The 6,888-nt window shown below is 51.4% G+C and overlaps 1 non-coding gene across 1 annotated transcript; it reads right to left on the bottom strand.

The window, feature by feature from the left end:
• Positions 1 to 3,654: 3,654 nt before the first annotated feature.
• Trnaa-agc (transfer RNA alanine (anticodon AGC)) lies at positions 3,655 to 3,727 on the bottom strand. The gene has a single exon. It is a non-coding gene; the product is annotated as a tRNA-Ala (tRNA).
• Positions 3,728 to 6,888: the final 3,161 nt, after the last annotated feature.

Here is a 6,888-nt window from a genome sequence, read left to right as displayed (position 1 = left end):
CTCAGCGACAACAAACGACCACGAGCCCGATGACTACTTACCTGGCGATTAAGGATCGATAAAGTAAGATTAACAGTGTCGTGGGGCACTGTTGTTGTCGTCGTCGTTCGCGGCCGGCGTTTGGTGCCACGCGAGAGAACGTCTCTCGTTCCTTTCGTTCAACGGGAGTCGCGTGGATCACCATTCGGTTCCCGGGCGATCATAAACTGGTCAACAATTCGGTCACGGCCACGGGGAACGGGGGGGTAATTAGAATTTAATAACCGGAAAATGTGTATGTTTTTTTGTTTTTGGACGGCCAGCGAACGAGGGCGCCACTTGATGCCGGATCACTTTATGAGCCCCCCCCGGACACACACACTCTCATTACGCTCTCTTGTTGCTGGCGTTGACCATTTCTGCGTGCAGTGCGTGTAGATTGCAACACCATAAACACCAGGACCGCCGTATTTTATGGGTTTCTATTTTTCATAAAATCGTAAAAGAAAAAGAAACCTTCGGCAGTACGGTTAGTTAGAACGGGCGGTACAAACGGTCTCGCGACGCCCCCAGAGCCCCAGGTTCTGTTGTAGAATTTCAAATTTCGGAATTAAGATACGCGATGCCAATGTTTATTCATTTTGGCCGGCGGCCGGCGACCGGCGCCGGTTCCTCGCTGACCACTTCAAAGCGCTCCAGTCGAGCGCGGTGTGTGTGTTCACGGCTCAACGACCTGGTTTGTTGTTTTTTTTTTTTTTTTGGGGGGGTTTTGGGACCCTCCACGGTGCGTGAGAATCCCTCCGCCACGAGATTCGCCACCGAAAACGTTCTCGTTCCGGTTCCGGCTCGATGCACTCTCGATCCGATCGGACCAGCCCAGCGGACAATGGATACGTACTCTCGCTGGCTGTCTGTCTGTGTGTGTGTGTGTGTTTGTGTGTCGTGGAAAGTGTGCCTCATAATTACTTACTTATCTGGTGAAAGATATGATAGAGCTCCGGTTCGAGGAGTTAATTCCGGAACTCTTGTTTTCGGGCGCGCGCTCGCGCTCACACACCAAGGAAGGTGCGAGGTCATCTGTTAACCCAACGGCGAGTGCCGCTGCTCCGCGCTTTGCTGGAATGCTGCTTCTTCCCTTTTGGCACTCTCGATACCGTTACGAGCGTTTGTGCTTGATTGTGATTAGTTTGCACAACGTGGTGCGGCAATCTAGTGTGAGACCATCTAGCATGCCATGGTATTTGCGGCGACTGCTACTACTACTTCAGCGACTAATCACCGGCATTGGCTTGGCTCCGCCGGATCCGGAGTTATCTTGTAGCCAAGATAATGAACATTTATGGACACGAAGTGGTGCTCGATTGTGATGCAAATGTGGCCACCACCAGCATCAGCACCAACACCAACACCATGGTGGGCAACCGAATCTGTTTGGAGTGATTTCGAGATGATGATGATGACGGAAACATCGGTCGCATGATTGAAGATCCGTTCGTTCCCCCTTCTTTCTATTCCGCTCTAATCCGTCAGGTCGGATGCCGCGTTCTAGTGGCCGTTCCTAACCGGCGAACCGATCAAATCGCCGGCTGCCAGGAAGAATCCGGTAGAACCGACGTCGCATCGTTGCATCTCTCGGGGTCTCTCGGCGAGAGCTGATGACGCTCTGCGCAGTGCGTCATCAACCGTTGCCCCGTTTGATGCCGCTTTTGGTGCAATGTTTTCATTTAATTTGAAACTCTTTACGGCCCATTCTCTCGATGGTGGTTCCCGAATTGCGTGGAGGAAAAGGGAAAATGGGAGGTTCTAAATCGCAACCGTACGGACACGCCGAACCGCCGGAATGCCGGAGTTTCGCACCGCACCAAAACCAAACAATCGAACATCGTTTCGTATCGTATCGTTCGCTGGACCCGTTTGGAGTCCGGACCGGGGAATACGTGCGTATGGCGTGGACAATACGCTGGCAGATGATTGGCGAATGAAGCCCGCCGGTAAGGTTCTGTTTTCTGGGATGAAGTTTTGGTTTTTTTTGCTCTCTCTCTCTCGCTCTCTCTCGCTTTTTTTTCCAGACAGAACGTCATTTGATCGGCATTCGATCAGTGGTGCTCGAGGGCTCGAGGGTTTTCGGTGCGCGTTGCTGTGGTCCATTGTGGGCATTCCCTGGCCCCCGGACGCAATGCGAACGCTCCTTTTGGACGCGGGCGTGGAAGGATGGCGTGGCGGCGTGTTTGCAATTGAGACATGAAAGCAATCCCGAAACGCTGTTCGATGTTCGATGTCTGACGTGGCATGATGGTTGCTGCTGCTGTCGGTCGGTCGGTCGGTTGGTCGAAATCGTCGAAACCGGAGCCGGGAATCAACAGAGAGACGATTGATGAAATTAATTACTCCTCCGAGAGTGACCACTGCTGCTGCTGCTGCTGCTGCTGCTGCTGGTGCTGGTGCTGGTGAGTTTATGTTTCAGGCAGGCAAATCGAATACAGGCGCGGGGAAAAACGGGATAATTAGGCTTTCTCCATCACGCGTGATCAAATTAACACTCGCACTCGCACATTCACTAAACATTGAGGTCCTTTTTCGGGCAATAGCGTGTTGTCTCCGGCTGAGTCCGTTTTCGTTGGCATGCATAGATGGTTCCACTTTGTACAGCATAACATGCTGCTCCATTGACGATCCAAGTAGGAGCGGAAGATGAAACGGGGATCCATTTTGTTGATTTTTCAAATCATCCACTCGTCATCCGGGGCCTGGGAATAAAAGGAAAGGATCATGGCTACATTCATCGCTTTTTGATAAACCTTTTAAAGGTAAGGGAGGTAAGAGGGTTTGGCGATGCGCTCCTCCCGAACGGATCCGGATCGATCCGATTTACCACGGCCGCAACGCGGTTGCTGCAACCATCGCCGTTGCTCGCCGTGTATGGTGATATTTTCTGCTGAATTTCCCCGAAATAATGGTGAGCAGGATGGGCCGGGAATCCTTTAATCCTTGGCAATCCCTTTTCACTCCCTGCCATTGGACGGGAATGCATTGATCAGTTGCGCGTGTGACGCGTGCCGTGCACCAGACACGTAAACGCTGCCCAGGGGGGGTGAGATGCACACCAGGCGGTTGTTGATGGCAGGTTGCAGTAGCAGCAGCAGCAGCAGCAGCACCAACGGCCACCCCCCAAAAGGCGAAAATCCTTTGATGTGGTTTTACGCTCGGTTGCGTCTTTTTAATTGTACGGAAAATGGTATCACCGCCATCATCGCTGCTGGGGATGAAAGAACACCAGAACACACACACACACACACACACACACACACACACACACACACACACACTCACCCGCGCTGGTAACGACAGTATGATAAAAGTACAGCAGGATGCAAACAGGGTCCATAAAAAAGGAGGCGAGTGGTAAATCGTTTTCCGAAAATCACGATAATGTTTTATGCTCTCAACAACGTTTTGCTCTGCTTTTTGGTGCAATATGCGATAATAATGGCGGCTGGCTAACCACGTTGTTCTTTTTGATCGCTCAAAAACGATCGACGATCGTTTAATCCTTTACAACTACTCCTTCAAAACATACGGCTCGCCCGTCATTATATATGTTAAAAAAAAACTACTCCTTTATATAAAAAAAATGTGTAGAGGCTGAGGGGCCTACTACACTTTCAAATGTCCTTTTGGAGATGCGGGGTATCGATCCCCGTACCTCTCACATGCTAAGCGAGCGCTCTACCATCTGAGCTACATCCCCTTGTTATATAGTAGCTCACCTACGGCATTTTAAAAACAACCAACCGACCTACTTTCACTCGATCGTTACAGTTTAAACCGCGCAGCGCTGGACAACGCGCGATCGCCCCTTCCCTTGTTTTTCTTGCTCGCTCGATCGATTTAATACCATAAACCCCCTCCACGGGTGTGACACTCGGTGTGTCGCGAGACACACCTCGCTATCGGTACCTCATACACCGATCGTAGCTCGTGCAGCTCCTCGTGCAGCTACGAGTCAAGATCGCGATCCATCGATCCATCGAGAGCGCGGTCTGCATTCCACTCTGCAATCGATCAGTGTTACTCTGCTGGCTGGCTGGCTGGCTGGCTGCGGATACGAGTCGTGAGTCGATAAATCACGCAGCGCAGCCCCCCTCGGCATGTGCGTCAATGCGGCAGGACATCGTCGGATTCGCTCGATAAATGCCCGTGCCTTACCGCAATGCAGCAGCAACAAACAACAACCAGTGACCAGTGCGTTAAGATGTGTGTGTGTGCGTGCGTGTATGTGTGTAAGATGCTCGAGAATCCGATATCCTTACGAATCATTTATCAAGCGTCCGGAAAACGCGTTCTGGTGCCGCACGCATCGCAGAGGGGTTGGAGGTCAGGAAAAGGTGGAGTGCCCCCCCCTCGGCAGCTCTGGTAGCTTTTGCTGCCGGTGCGGCTGCTGCTGTTGCTGCTGTTGCTTCCTGCGAATCCGACTGGCGACTGAACTCCCGGCCAAAGCCGTACACATCATTTATCCTCGCGTCGCGTCATCCAGAAGGCCGTTCCACCACCACGGGATCTATAAATAATCGTTAGTAGGTTTTTGGTGACAACTGGCTGGTTGGTTTGATTGATAGGAGGCAAACCGGCACCGGCCGGGGGATGGCTGATGAAGATCGAGATTGAGAGAGAGAGAGCGAAAGAAGAGAAAGAAAATCCCGGATGTCATGCAGTACACCGGAGTCAATACCGTTGTAGCCGTTTATCCAGAACTGTTTACCAGAGCGCTGGCCTCTCCGCGAGTGCCACGAAGTACCGATACAATAAAAATGTTATTACTTCGTCATAATTTATCTCACACAAAATGGTATCCTTGCGGTGGGGAGGGAGGGGGTGGGGGGTATGCTTGGTGGTGCTGGTTGGCGACCACCGCAAAACGATTTCGATGACGCCCCGGGTCGGTATGAATTATGGAACGATTGTTTTCGATGCTTCGATGAAGATCAACTATCGGGCATTCCCTCCAGATCTCCGACGGAAGAAGGCCACGGGATTCAACTCCGATTCCGATCTAGTGGCCAGTGTGAGCGGCCATCGGGGGCGTACAAAAACCTGTTTGTTTTACTCTCGCACCAGAGAGCGGAGATACTTTATCAAAACGTTCCCGAACCAGTTCCGACCGTTCCGGACGTCTTTCCTTTTTTTCCTGCACCTTCTCGTGAGTGTGTGTGTGTGTGTGTGTGAGTTTGTGGCAAAAGCAATCTCATCATGATCTCAGAACCTCATGGTGTGCAGTAAAAGACGATCAGCAGCAGCAGCAGCAGCAGCAGCAGACGGGAAACGAGGAAATAAATAAAATCCACAAAACATTAAACAAAAAACTCCTTACTTCAAACAGAAGAAGAAGAAACAAGCATACACACACACACACACACACACACACACCACCTCGTCCTCGTTGCCTGTGAATCATTAAGAAGCGAAGACGAGAGGCCAACGTCGTGGCCAGTGGCCAGTGTGTGGAGCAGTCGGAGCACATTCCCGCGAATGTTCGGTGCCAACATTCCGGGTGTATGCTGCGTACACCTTCCCGTCTGCCAGGGGGGGTCTATTATTGCACGTGTTATTTATGGCTATTTATTTCAACTAATGACATAATATAGGATATGAATTATGACCTCGCGCTCGCCACGCCGACGTGTAAACAGGGGGAAGGGGAGCGGGGGTTGGGGGGTTAGAACAAAGACACCAAATGACTCTCAGCAAGAAGCACACACCTCGAAGGCGGCTGCAGGAATTGCAACGAGCGTGCAACGCGTGCGAAACACTAGAAACACCTCCTGCAGTGCCGTGCTGTAGGCGGCCATAATTGTGGCGATGAGACCGTGTCGATGAGAGGCCATGGTGCATCATGTGGTGCAGTTAACGTGAACCAACCGCAACCAACACCACCACCAGCAACAGCAACACCAGAAGCAGCAGCCAGCAAATGGCTCCTGCCCGATTTGCTGTCATCAAATGCCGTGATAATATGATGATTTTGAGAAGTTATTATGACATTAAATCATGTTTACAGCCCAGCATGGACGATGGTTACCGGTTGGCTTGGAGAGCCACACGATGCCACTTCACACACACTTATTACACACAGACACAAACCGAGGGGAGCGATCCAATTTGGTGCAGATTCCCGCTCTCGAGGGCTCCACCTTTTGTCCGCACGGAATTAGTTGCTCCAACTGTAGTTTAGCGCGTCACTAATGTTCATATTCCAGCGCCACTAATTCACTTTCGTAAACTAGTTTTACTGCCCCACCACCACCACCACCACCGAACAGACCAAGCAGACCGAGGAAAAAAGGAGAAAAATATTTCCACAACTTTCGCTCCAGAAACGCCATCTTGAACTAATGTCCGGACACCTGGTGGCCTGGACCTACTGGACGAGGCTAAAGTTTAGTTTCGGTAGACGACAACAAAACATGGCACGCTTGGATTTTGGAGATGAGTTTCACAAATAATTGCCATTTCTTGCGGCACCGACACGACACGATGACAACGTCGGCGCCGTTCTGGAAGGTTTTTGTCCTCCGCTAGTGTAGTGCCGTGTCCGTACGGTACGTCGTTTATCCCGGGATGGACCTGTGGCCGAGGCGGAACACTTGGTCTGGCCTGTGCCTGGGAAGGAAACCCCAAAACATAATCAGCCTTTATGTGTAGCACCATAAAAAGGCAAGGAGGAGTCTTCCTGCGCACTTTCACACACACACACACACACACACACACACACACACACACACATGGATACGAGCACACACACCCGCTGTGTGACGTTGGTGAAAAGGGTTTGGTGGTGCGTTCATGGTTCTGCCAACAGCAGCAGCAGCAGCTGACCAGATGGTTTCCCTAGCTCGGTGTGTGTGGAGACTC

The sequence above is a fragment of the Anopheles darlingi genome, chromosome 2 (assembly GCF_943734745.1).
Source record: "Anopheles darlingi chromosome 2, idAnoDarlMG_H_01, whole genome shotgun sequence".
Classification (NCBI taxonomy): Eukaryota; Metazoa; Arthropoda; class Insecta; order Diptera; family Culicidae; genus Anopheles; species Anopheles darlingi.
Note: the sequence above shows the minus strand (reverse complement) of the source record. Positions and strands in the feature narration are given on the sequence as shown.